Consider the following 14196-nt stretch of genomic DNA (forward strand, 5'->3'; position numbering starts at 1 on the left):
CCCTAGTTCTTGTATTATGGGAATAAGTAAATAACTTTTCCTTATCCACTTTCTCAACATCACTCATGATTTTATATACCTCTATCATGTCCCCCCTTAGTCTTCTCTTTTCCAAACTGAAGAGTCCTAGCCTCTTTAATCTTTCCTCATATGGGACCCTCTCTAAACCCCTAATCATTTTAGTTGCTCTTTTCTGAACCTTTTCTAGTGCTAGAATATCTTTTTTGAGGTGAGGAGAACACATCTGTACACAGTATTCGAGATGTGGGCGTACCATGGATTTATATAAGGGCAATAATATACTCTCAGTCTTGTTCTCTATCCCCTTTTTAATGATTCCTAACATCCTGTTTGCTTTTTTGACCGCCTCTGCACACTGCGTGGACATCTTCAGAGAACTATCCACGATTACTCCAAGATCTTTTCCTGAACTCCAAGATCTTTTTCCTGATCTACCAGCCTTTCATAGCTGTACAAGTCTCAGGCACAATACAGAGGTGCCCATCTGCAAGTGTCAAATGGTTGGATTGGCTAATGCAACCTGTAGACGTCCAGAGCACACTGGGATATCGAGCCAAGTGTCCATCACCATCATCATTTCGAAGGGATAATGATAATGATGGGAAGGTTCACAACTGACTCAGTAGTTGCATACAAAGGTGCATGTTTGGCAGTTACATTGGGAAATTCTGGCTCCTTCTCAGGCTCAGGTTGGCCACCCCAATCTAGATGTCGAAGTTACAACATTAAAACTTGAAAGAGGGGCCAATTTCCCATCATTTCCCACCTTTACATCCAAACACGATGACTTTCTGAATGAACCCTCCTCGTTCAGCCAGAAGATCTTGGGGTGGGTGTAGGAGTCACTGGGTAAAATTCTCTGGACTCTCTTCTGAATCAGGTCAGAGCAGAGGTACCTAGTGATCTAGTCTGGCTGTAAAAGCTATATATCAACACCAAATATGGTGTGAAATTAATCCTCAGAAATGGCTGTTCCCCACCCAGACCCCAGCATAGGGCTCTCCAGGGAAGGGGGCTGTTGAGGAAGGAAAGAAGAAAGATGTCCTTCTCTCCCTGGAGGGACTGGGCTCTGCGCTTTGGACAGAAAGGAGGGGAAGGAAATGGTCACACGATGGCAGCAGAACCTAAGAAATGAAACACAATAGGCTTCTGAGCACGTTGCTTCTGAACAGTGAATGAACCTGACTCCCGTATCAGGAAAAGCCAAAAAGCCGTTTCTTTCTATGCCCGGGATAAAAGAGTTCCAATCATTCCTGCCCGTTTACTTTTGAATTATTTTACATTATAAAGAAAATTGTAACAAAATTAGTCTGAACTTGAGCTGCCTGTTTTTAAAAGCTGGTTCCCAATTCAGTTCCAACTGCCCTGCTAGAAACACCCCCAGGTCCCTGCTCACCCCAGGAAGAGGAAAAAAGAGAAACCCCCACTGGGCACTGCCCTTGGCTCCAGGCTGCTGTCCCGGTGTGCGGGTGGGGACTGATTGTTTGCTGCTGAGGACTGAGCCAGTAGAGGCCTCTGGTGCTCTGCTCCTAGCATCTGCCCGGCCCAGGCTGTCCTCTGCCTCAGCTGCTGCTCCCGCCCTGCTCTAGATTCCATCCCTCTAATAGCTACATTCACAGAACAATCTTTCCTTTCATTTAGCACTATCTAACCATGGTTTAGGTCAGCTTAATTATACTGGTTCTGGGGTTTTTCACACCCTGAAAGACGTACTTGTTAGAGGGTTTATCCCATCACCCTCCCATTCCCTGGTCCTTCTTGCGTGACCAGAGAGCAGCAATGCACAAAGCTCAAAGGTGCAAACAATTCAATGTTTATTGGGGTAAACTTCCAGCAAGCAATGATTCTGATTTCCTTCCTCAGTGTCCCCCTTCCCAGCTCTGACACCACAGAGCCTTGCCTGTGTCCCTGTTCCTATTCCCACCCTTAGCAAAACATCATTCCAATTACCCTACCCCCCCTTACTTCCTGACTGACTGCAGACTATATAGTAAAACTGGAGTTCTGCTTAGCTATGCCTTAACCAATCATTTTACTGAAATGTAACTAACCAATCCTAACACATTATAACATGATTATCTAACCAATTATACCCCACCGCCTTAATTGGTTTACACTCAACAAATTAATTATACAGCAGACAGAAAGAATCACAGCACCAGACACAGATTATACAGACAAGCAATAGGAAAGTGGGGACTACAGTGATAGAACAACAAAGAAATGAGGATTTCACACCCCAGCTATTGATAAATGAGTTCCTGCCAGACAGGATGCTGTCATGGTAGAGGTTGTGGGTGCTGGTTGCTTAACTATCTAGCCCACAGGGCAGGATTTTGAGGTTCACCATTACTGTCTCAGAATGCCAGCACCCATCTTTTGTTCACTTAAAACACGAGCAGGGAGATTACACCACCACAGAACTCATGGAGCTCCAGGAAACGTGTAACTCTAGGTCTGGGTGAGTGTGTCTAAAATTCAGCTGTGCTGGAGAAGGTCTCTAGGAGTTGAAAGAGATGTGCCATCTCGACCTCCCTAAAGAGTTCATCAATTATTAACAAAAACTAGGGTTCATAAGTCATGGTCTTTGTAGCAGGAGGATGGTGGACTGGTCTAAAGTGCTAGTTTCAAGACTCTTTTTTCCTATCTCTTGGGTGTTCTGGCCTCTGCATAGAGACGTGGTTTCAAATCCCACTCCTGACATGACCATCTGGAGAAAATAGCCTCACTTCAATCTCCTGTGCAACAATAGAACCCCATTTGCTTAGCTTTTCTATTCCAGTAGTTGTGAGAGAAGCTCCAAACCAGGGGGAAACAGGGCCTGTTCTCTCGACCCATCAATTTTTGTCTTCCTTCATTCCAAGCCATTTTCTCAGATACATCCGTATTTCCCACACTATTTTGTTTAATGTTCTTTGCTTTTATGAAACTTTAGAGTCATCATTTAATTGCCATACAACTGTACTTCTGAAATAAAGTGAAACACAATATATTTTGGATATTCTTGCAGAAGAGTTTTGCTTTCTGACCTGGAATTGAACAGGGGCTACCCGAGGGGGACAATGCTGCTCCCTTTTCTTGGCTCATCCAAAAAACATAAGTTCTTGGTGCCCTTTGTTTCCCTGTTCTTCAAAGGCAAATCAGCTGGTGTAGCAGCTACTGAGAAAGCCTTAGAAAAGGGCCCCAAAATTGACAGCAGCTGGTTTCTGTAGTGTAGTGGTTATCACATTTGCCTAACTTGCAAAAGATCCCTGGTTTAAAACCAGGCAGAAACATTGATACTTTCCTTCCTTTGGTCTTTTATCACCCCAAGTCCTTTCTTAACTACGTCCATAGCTTCTATGCTTTCTTCCTCATTATTTTTTTTCCATTCATGGAGCTTTAAATTGAAAAGGAGAGGGTTAGCCGGCATTTTGAGGGAAGGAACAGACCATCGTTTGGGAGACTGCCAGCTACATAACAAATCTGAGCGGAGAAGAATCCCAACCCATTGTCCTGCATATTCAGCTCCCAGCCAGCAGTTTTTCCCTTGCCTTTTTTGTTTGTTTGTTTTTTGAGCTAACCTTGAGTCCAGGGCGCACACACTCTCTCCACCCCACACATCAAATCTGGCCCTGCTGCAAAGTGACCCCTAAGACCCAGCAACCTGCACGAGAGCATGACTGGGGGGAAAAGGTTTCCCATGAAGCTTATAAGCCACTGGATGCATTGGAAAGAGGCAGGCTCTGAGCGTAACAGTCAGCAAAGAAGGCCTGTTTGGGGATGTGGCTCAGTGGTACAGTGCCTGATTCGCATGTATAAGGCCCTGGGTTCACTCCCCACGTTTGCCTTTCACCCCTGCTGCTTTGCTCATGCCCAGCTGGCACGTGGCCCAGTCAGTCTCCCTGCACAGGTTACAGTCCTGAGCAGTGATGGCAAAGTGCCAATTGCATGGAAGCTCTGGGGGGGTTCTGCTCCTAAAGCACCAGGGTGACGCTAAGATTCCCATCCACTGAGCTGCTTGAGGAGGAAGGACTGGAGAGAAGGGTCCCATCAGCACAGAGGGAGGGACAGGGACATGGAGGGGCAGTCAGTGCTGAGAGAGGTCAGTGATTTACACAAGACAGGGGACACTGGTTCTGGAGGGGACAGGAGGTGAGGGCAGCTTGTTTACAATGATGCTGAATAGAAAAAAAGGCTGGAGTCAACTGAAACATGAGAGATAGAAGGAGAAGGGCAGCTCCACAGAGGGCCCTGGTGCTCATACACCCCAGTTCACAAGTACACAACATAAGAATGGCCACACTGGGTCAGATCAACAGTCCATCTAGCCTAGTATCCTGTCTTCTTACAGTGGCCGATCCTAGGTGCCCCAGGGTTCCACAGGTTGACTGTGTGTTATGTGAAGAAATATTTCCTTTTGTTTGGTTTAAACCTGCTGCCTCTTCATTTCATTTGGTGACCCCTAGTTCTCGTGTCTAGAGGAGTAAATAACACTTCCTTGTTTATTTTCTCCAACCCAGTCATTGCTTTATAGACCTCTACCATCTCTTTTCCAAGCTGAAAAGTCTCAGTCTTATTAATCACTCGTCATATGAAAGCTGCTCCAGACCCCTAATCATTTTTGTTGCCCTTTTCTGAACCTTTTCCAATTACAATATATCTTTTATCGGGGGGGTGACCACATCTGCACGCAGTGTTCAAGATGTGGGTGTGCCATGGATTCCTGTAGAGGCGCCCTGGCTTGTCCTAGCTAGAGAGACTAGACAAACAGGGACCCAGCCCCCTACAGTGATCCCATGGACAAGAACCTGGTTGGGAGTGGGGTGAAGGTTTCCTCTGGACAAAGGGGAGCTGAAATCCCTCAGGGTCCTGGAACTTAAGCAATGAAAGCTTCAAACCCTTCATAGCCATGCGTTGAGGTGCATCAGCAGAAGGTTGGGCTGGAGCAGGGTCGGCAACCGATGGCACGCGAGCCAACTTTTAATGGCACGCTGGGGCCTGCCGACTCCAGTGTGACATTAAAAATCCTGCCAGCACAGCAACTTGGCCCCTCCCCACCTTCCCTGGAGGCCTGCCGCGCTGCAGCGCCTGGGGGCCGGGCTCCGCACTCCGCGGCAGCGTTTGGCTCTGTGGGGAGGAAAGAGCTCCCGCCATCCAGCGCCCTGCCGCCTTGCGCACAGCACTTTGAGGGGTGTGGCTGTGCGCGGCAGCCGGGCTCCGAATGAGCGGGAAGCCTCATGGTAAGGGGTCCGGGGCTGGGGGAGGGGGTTGGGGTAAGCGGGGGGCAATCAGGGGACAGGGAGCTGGGTGGGTTGGATGGGGTGGGATCCTGGGGGTGGTTGGGATGGGGTCTCTGGAGGGGCAGTCAGGGACCGGGGGTGGATGGGGCATGGGAGTCCCGGGTCTGTTAGGGGTGGGGGTGGATAGGAGACAGGGCAGTCAGGAACAGGGAGCAAGGTGGGGCCTGGGGGCACAGTTCGGGTGGGAGGGTCTCTGGGGGAGTCAGGGAACAAGGAGCTGAGGGGTTGGATGAGTCGGGAGTTCTGGGGGCTGTCAGGAGGTAGGGGCGTGGAGAGTGGTTGTGGCAGGCAGAGAGCTGGGGGTGTATGGGTCCAGAGTTCTGGGGTCCTGTCAGGGGCGGGAGCGGTTAGATAGGCATGGGAGTCCAGGGGGTTCTGTCTGGGTGCGGGGGTGTGGATAAGGGTTGGGGCAGTCAGGGGACAGGTAGGGGGTAGGGTCCTAGGGGGGCAGTCAGGGGACACGGGGCAGGGAGGCTTAGATAGGGAGTGGGGTCCCAGGAGGGGGTAGTCGGGACAAGGAACGGGGGGGGAGTTCAGGGGGGCAGTCACCCAGCCCTCTGCCTGGAGCCCTGACCCCCCCACACACACCCCCAGGCCCCTGCCCTGAGCCCTGTACCACCCACCCTCTGTTGACTCCTTCACCCCTCCACCCCCACATGACTCCAGCCCTGACTCTGGCACCCCACACATCCCCAGCCCCACTCCTCTGATACCTGCACCCCTCACATGCCCCCAGCCCTGACTCTTGCACCCCCACATCCCCACATCCCATGCACCCTGCACATCCCCACCCCACCCTGAGCACCAAACGGAGCTCCTGCACCCTCCGCACATTCCCACCTGCACCCTCACACCAAATGGGAGCTCCCAGGTAAGTGCCCCACAGCCAAACCTCCTGCCCCAACCCTGAGCCCCCTCCTCATTCTAGCTCCTGGCCAGACCCTTCACCCCCAGCCCTGTGTTCGGTCCACTCCCACCCTCAGCTCAGTGCAGAGAGAGGAAGAGAAGGGCCAGAACCAGGGAGAAGGTAGGTACCCACTGTACGTGGGCAGGGCCGGGACCCCAGACAGGCAGCGGGCTGAGCGGGTCCGGCAGCCGGGATCCCGGCTGGCAGGAGCCGGCGGATGGAACCCCTGAGCAGCAGTGGGCTGAGGGTCCCGGCTGCTGGCCCTGCACAGCCCGCTGCCGGTCTGGGGTCCTGGCCGCAGGCCCCACTCAGCCCACTGCCAGCCTAGGTGAACAGAACCCCAGACCAGCAGCAGGCTGAGCGGGCCAGCGGTGTAAGATCAACATTTAATTTTAAATGAAGCTTCTTAAACATTTTGAAAACCTTGTTTATTTTACAATACACTAGTTTAGTTATATAATATATAGACTTGTAGAGAGAGACCTTCTAAAAAACATTAAAATGTATTACCGGCACCCGAAAACTTAAATTATAGTGAATAAATGAAGACTTAGCACACCGCTTCTGAAAGGTTGCCAACCCCTGGGCTGGAGGAACCTAGAGAGTACATTTCTGATCTACATTTCTATTTGTTTGGTTTTTGTAGGTTAAATTAATTCAGTCTCTGGTCCACTCTCTCCCAAGGGTGTAATGTTGCTGTGCACAATGAGAAATCTTGGGGAAAGATTGAAATGAAATGGAAGCAGCATATGGTGGCAGAACCTAAGGAATTAAAAGCCCATTGATTCTTATGTGTGTGCATTGACTCTGAACCAGAAGTGTAATTTTTCTCGCTTTGTGGCTGCAGCCAGTAAAATATTTAAATATCTATCAGGGATGGTCTAGACAGTATTTGGTCCTGCCATGAAGGCAGGGGACTGGACTCGATGACCTCTCGAGGTCCCTTCCCGTCCTAGAGTCTATGAATCTATGAAACTCTGGCTTTTCCTGAATGCTGTAGACTGTGAGTTCCTGGGAAAGGGCAGGGGGAGAGGGAGCAAGAGGAGAAAGGCAGAGACACTGGAGAAGAAGAATGGGGGGAGAAGAAAGCGACAGAGAACACAGAGAGACAATCAACGACTGAAGATGTCCCAACTCCATCTTGCTCCTCACAGGTGTTCAGAAAGCTGGGTAGTTGTAGGTTTCAAATATCAAGGGGATCTCCACATACCTGATCTCATTCTCCCGGCTCCCATTTCAGTATTAATTTTTATTTTGAAATGTTTGGCTTACCCTGATCTTCTCTTTCCTAACTGTACTGCAAGTTGGATGGGTTTTTTGGTTGTTTTTATGCTTCCCTTTTGTTCATATCAATATAATTGTAACAGCAAAGGAATCTGTAGGAGCAAAAACTGACTCAAAACTTTATTTCCCCATCATGCAGGAACAGGGTACAAACAGCTCACGCAGCTGGTATCATCACACAGAAGCCAGGGGATGGGAGATGCAGGTTTCCAAGTGTTCTGTCTTCTCAGATGACACATTCCAGCCCCTTGTAGTCCTCCCTCCTGTGTGACCTGCTGGGCTTTGACACATTTATTGTCTCATTCTATTGATAATGTGATTGTAACACAATGTGACTGAAATTAAACCACTTCCAGACAAGGAACCAACAAAAGAGAAAAGCCATTATTGCCTTGGCTGGGAATTGAAGCCAGGTCAACTGTTTGGAAGGCAGCTATGCTCCCCACTATACCACCGACACAGCTGGCAGGAGCAGCTTTCCTGCAGGCTACGTGTGCTGGCAAAGGGGGTTACACGTGACCATGGAGCTAGTAAGCAGGATGGATGGGCTGGAAGCCGCCTGACAGCTGGGAGCAGAGTTAGGGGGCAAAGATGAAAACAGATCTCATTAGGAGCTGGCCCCACACCCAACCTGCCCCTAGGAGAGGGGAACTGAAGCTCAACTTCAATCATAGAAAAATCTTCCCTAAGAAGGAAGGGGGCGGATTGTTTTTAAAGACAAGGTCTGTGGGTTTTGCCCACTACATACAGAGGGGCTGGATAGTGCTGAGTCCAGACAAGACTCTGGTAGGATAAGGAAGAAATTCAGGCTGCCAGTGAGCTGAAGGAGGGAGATGATATTTTGACAATGATGGACACCTCATCTTAAAGGCCTTTGTCTGCCTCCTTCTAGTGACTGTTTGGCACAGGAATGCAGCCCCCACTCCTGGGTGGCTCCTGTGGAAATAATGTTTCTGTGCAAAACACAAAAGCTTTTAACAGAAAGGAGGGAAAGGAAATGGGACAGGAATGTAAGGAATGAAACAGCAGATACTTCTCCCAGGTGCATTGACTTTGAACCTTGTTGTTTGCCGTGTTGTTATATCCCTGTTGTTCCCTGGACATGAGAGGTGGGGCAGGGAGGTGGGGGCTCAAATATCATCTTTCAAAGGACCAAGGAAGGGAGTGTTATTTACTCCTTCTTATAACACAAGAACTAGGAGGAGTCACCAAATGAAATGAATAGGCTACAGGTTTGAAACGAAGTATTTCTTCGCACAACGCACAGTTAACTCATGGAACTCTTTACCAGAAGATCTTGTGAAAGCCAAGACTAGAACAGAGTTCAAAAAAGAACTAGAGAAGTGCACAGAGGATAGGTTCCTCGATGGCTATTAGCCAGGATGGGCAGGGATGGTGTCCCCAGCCATTGCTTTCCAGAAGCTGGGAATGAGCAACAGGAGAACCACAGAGCAATGACAAAGCCAGGCTGTCATGGGCGAGCAGCTAGGGGATGCACTAAAAATCCAGTGGAGTCATCCCCTCCTCTCCACCCCAAGCAGCTTTGAATCTTGATGACACTGATGCTGAAATTCCACTGCCTCGGCATCTCAACCCCACTGGAGGCCAGTGTAGAGTCTTTAGATCCCTGTTCATATTTCATACTCCAGCTGATGCACCATTCCTGCCCAGCAACTCACCGTCTGCCCCAGGAGAACCAGCTGGTGGGCTGCACCCACAGGCAGACAACTTATACCGCTCCCCTCAGAGCAGCAGTCGCAGCAGTTGGCAGCTAATCCCCACCTAAGGCTTTGGGGAAGGAGATGGGGATCACGTGTTATTTCTTCCATACATCGAGTCTCACTGTGTTTGAACATATTTTTCTCTAATGCTGATTTAAATTTAGAGCCCCTCCCCCAATGTCTGCTTTGTAAGAGCCTCATTTCTGTGCATAAAACATAAGAACAACCGTACTGAGTCAGACCAATGGTCCATCCTGTCAAGTGTCCTAGCTCCCAAGAGTGGTCAAAGCCAGATGCTTTAGAGGGAATTAACAGAACACGTAATCATGAAGTGATCCATCCCGTCGCCCATTCCTAGCGTCTTTACAGATGTGAACACAAAGAGACACTTGCAGCTACTTAGAATTATAGAATATCAGGGTTGAAAGAAACCTCAGGAGGTCATCTAGTCCAACCCCCTACTCAAAGCAGGACCAATCCCCAACTAAATCATCCCAGTCAGGGCTCTGTCAACCCAGGTCTAAGGATGGAGATTCCACCACTTCCCTAGGGAACCCATTCCAGTACTTCACCACCCTCCTAGTGAAAAAGTTTTTCCTAATATCCAACCTAGACCACCCCCACTGCAACTTGAGACCATTGCTCCTTGTTCTGTCATCTGCCACCACTGAGAACAGCCGAGCTCCATCCTCTTTGGAACCCCCCTTCAGGTAGTTGAAGGCTGCTATCAAATCCCACCTCACTCTTCTCTTCTGCAGACTAAATAACTCCAGTTCCTCACCCTCTCTTCATAAATCATATGCCTAGGTCTCCTAATAATTTTTGTTGCCCTCCGCTGAACACTCTCCAATTTGTCCACATACTTTCTGTAGCGGGGGGCCCAAAACTGGATGCAGTACTCCAGATGTGGCCACATCAGTGCCAAATAGAAGGGAATAATCACTTCCTCGATCTGCTGTCAACATTCCTACTAATGCTGCCCAATATGCTGTTAACCTTCCTGGCACCAAGGGCACATTATTGACTCATATCCAGCTTCTTGTCCACTGTAATCCCCAGCTCCTTTTCTGCAGAACTGCCACTTAGCCAGTCTGTCCCCAGCCTGTAGCGGTGCATGAGATTCTTCCATCCTAAGTGTAGGAATCTGCACTTGTCCTTGTTGAACCTCATCAGATTTCTTTTGGCCCAACCTCCAATTTGTCTAGGTCACTCTGGACCCAAACCCTACCCTCCAGCGCTTGATTCTTTATGTGCTTTCACAGAGCGAAGAGCACATGTTCCATGATTTCATACAGCAGAGTTTTATGCTATAGGGAGCTTTCCTTGTGTGAATTTGACAGGTGAATCAACATAGAGACATATTGTGACCCTTCTCAGGGAGCTAAGGGCTGTGAGTTTCCTTGTTGCCACCTTCCACTAGGAAGAAGGAGTTTTGCATTTGGCAGCTGGATGTTAGTGACCAAACTCACCAGCCTATCAGGCACTCAAGCACCCTCCTCTGAGCTACAGCAACCTTGACAGTTGGCAGTAAAGGCACCTTAACCCCTGAGTTCCTTCAATGTGTCCCCCTCTGGGGTCCAGCTCCAATCACCAGATACTCAGGGTATGTCTATACTATCTGCCGAATTGGCGGGCAGTGATCGATCCAGCGGGGGGGGGATCAATCTATCGCATCTAGTGTAGATGCAACTAAATCGATTCTCAAGTACTCTTCTGTTGACCACTGTACTCCAGCTCGGTGAGAGGCGCAGGCAGAGTCTACTGGGGAGCTGCAGCAGTCGACTCACCGCGACGAAGACACCATGGTAAGTCGATCTAAGTACATCGACTTCAGCTACGATATTCATGTAGCTGAAGTTGCGTAACTTAGATTGATTCCCTCCCCTAGAGTAGACCAGGGCTCAGAAAAATCCCAGATCCTCTCTGCCCGAAGCAATGGTACATCTCAGGTTACCAGTTTTACTGTAGCCCACTGCTACTGGATCACACATAGCACTTGAGCACAGTTATTGATCAGAGGGAAATTTCTTTAACAAGGGACAGAGATTTAAACAAACAAATGTGAATGATGGAAACCAACTGTTACCAACAAAACAAAATCACAAAATGCAACCTACACTTTTTAATAGTTACCTTTCCTACCTAAGTAGATTGAAGTGTGAGGTGACAGTCTATTGCAGTGACTGCTAGTCCCTAGGAGCCAGGGCCCTGCCTTTCTTGAAGCACCATTGGTCATTAGTGATCTCCTTGGTGAATGGAACCAGAGTGTTTCTCTCCACCATGTTATAAAATGAATCAGTCTTTTGTGTATATTCACAGAAAGGATCATTTCCTCATTGTCATATTGTCGTTTACACTTCCACAGGGTTTTGATGTCTATAATTTGTCTTTGATAGTTTTCCATTGGCTTTTCTGGGCTGGTGCAAAGATTGACAATGCAGCAACACACCGCATAACTGGCTAGCAAGGGACGGGTGACAATTCCTCCCACTTGAATGGGCCATTCCCAACAAGACCTTTGATTGGGGTGACTCACTTTCATGACAATACCATATGGGCATAATTTTCCATATACTTACATGACTCCTTCAATAGGACTCATACACACCTCTTGCAGTGATCAGGAGTAACAATAATTTACAAGCTTTCAGTAGAGATCTCACTGCTATGCTTCCTGGATAAATATCATAAAAATCAGTGCATTAGGTGTGATGAGTTTGTCAGGTCTGAGGCAGGAGTTTCTTGTGAATTACTTTGACCTCTCTGCCAATTGGCACCAAAGAGCATTTATCACACATGCACTGAGCTATACAGTCACACTCTGATAGAACAGAAAGGCCAACACAAAAAATAGAGAAAGGAACAATCAAATACTAAAATGACAATGGTTGAACTCAACATTTCTCTCAGTCTTTGGACTGATGGGTACTAAGAACTTTTCCTCAATTGAACCAGGTGATCACACAGCTGGCTCAGCCCTCCATACTAGCAGATTTCTCACATAGAGAGATGGGTCAAAATTGGAATTGATGTCATGACTCGCTTCCCAGAGGGTATCAATCTGTCTAAGGGTATGTCTACCCTTCAAACACTGGAAATATTCTTCTGACAGCATAACACTGTCTACACTGGGGCTTAGGTCACATTAACTACTTCTCTCAGTGGAGTGGATTTTTCACACCCCTGAGAGATGTGGCCATGTCAACACAGCTTTTCAGTGTAGACCAGCCTCTAGATGGCTTTTAGATATGAAAGGCAATGGACTTCAGCCTTTTCCTTGGCATTGATGGTTGACAACTGCAGCTTTCCTACCTGCTGGACACATCCTGTAACAGATGTCAGGCCTTTCCTTTGCAAATTAGAGAAGTGGGGAAGTCAGTGACGCTTACAGTGTAAGTGGGTAAAAACTTATACAACTTGTCTCCTTGAGTAGTTTTCCTTTTAATAGAAATTGACTTTGAAGCTAAGCAAAATAAGTTCTATTTGAAATACAAAAATAAAATCTATACAGACCCAATATTCTCTTATACACTCTAACACCTATTCTCCCACCTCAACCTTTGGAGTGAGGTTTTCTACCAGAACTCCTTACACTACAGGGGGTAAATTAAATCAAATTAACTTTTGAAGATTAACCATCATTTCCTGAACTAAAAAAAAAAAAACAAGACAATTTTCAGTTTTCCAAAATTATTCAGATTATCAAACAATTAGTCTCTTACTCTTTAACCAATAACATCACCTATGATTTCATTTTCACTAGTAACACTAATATATTCAAAGATCACAAATTCTGGTCACATATGTTAGTTTTCTTTTAATCCCCATTGCCAACAACTGAACCTTGGCTCAAGTTGTAGTTTGTCCCAACACTTCTGTGAGTTCATATATCTCTGGTTCCTCTGCCATGCGTGTTGGTGGAAGGGGTCTCCTATGTGGGAATGTTAGCATCATGAGGAAAAATACCTCTCTTTTCACACTTTAAATCTTTCAAAGTAGTAGGAAGTAGGGGAGAAGTGATACAAATGCAGAAAACACAAGAGAAAACTGTCTGGTCTACACTAAAGACATTTATCGGTATAATTATTGCTCAGGGGTGCGAAAAACAGACACAGCTGAGCAACGTAGTTACACATCTCTAATCCCCTGCGACAGCGCTACATCAGCAGAAGGCCTTCACCTGCCAACATAGCCATCTGAGACCATATTGATTTAAACAATTGAACTACACTGTGCTCATATGCACTTCCTTCAGTTAGTCGGGGGTCTGCTGCTGTTCACCATTTCCAAGTGGAGATTTTAAATTACTGCGGTGTCTTTGTTAGCATGGCTAGTAAATTGGAGAGTTCTCTCCTATTGACAGAACTGCACTTGAAATTTCTCCATATCATCATGGAAGGATGGGAAAAAAGCAAAGCTGAAGTGAGAAATGATGACTTTAGCAAATGGTCATTTGTCTTAAATTCTCCAATAAATCTGAGCTGAACTAATATCTAATTGTGTGACCACACAGCCATCAAGAAAGATAGAAACCCAGATCACAGAGAGATAAAATACATGACAATGAACGTGTAAACTGAAATTCCAGAGCAGGTTACATCTAATTATTTAGAATCAGGACAAGAGATTCTCCCATCACATTCTCCTCTGAACCATTCAAACATATTTCAGTGAGTAACTGTCTCAATAGTCAGTTATGTTATTTACAACATGTTTAGTATCCTAGCATTGCCATAATGGGGGAAAAAACAGCCACCTTGCCAGAATTGGCTTTACCAATAGATGGAACCTGGGATTTAAACTCGAAATGATCACACTGCGATTCGGATCCATTTGAATTCCCTTCCTGGTCTTTGATACTTTTCTCACCAGTCATAGCAACTCTGGCATAGGATTAAATAAGTCAAAGCATCATCTCCAAGCACAGACAACTGAGAACTCTTCATCACATGACACTTTGAGAAGTGGAGGGGTAGAATGT

General features: G+C 47.2%; 1 protein-coding gene across 1 annotated transcript in view; it reads left to right on the forward strand.

Moving 5' to 3' along the window:
* LOC120375922 (zinc finger protein 883-like) overlaps positions 1–14196 on the forward strand; it is a 127249-nt gene that overhangs the window by 46621 nt on the left and 66432 nt on the right. The window lies entirely within an intron of this gene.

This window comes from Mauremys reevesii, linkage group 12, assembly GCF_016161935.1.
Source record: "Mauremys reevesii isolate NIE-2019 linkage group 12, ASM1616193v1, whole genome shotgun sequence".
NCBI lineage: Eukaryota > Metazoa > Chordata > Testudines > Geoemydidae > Mauremys > Mauremys reevesii.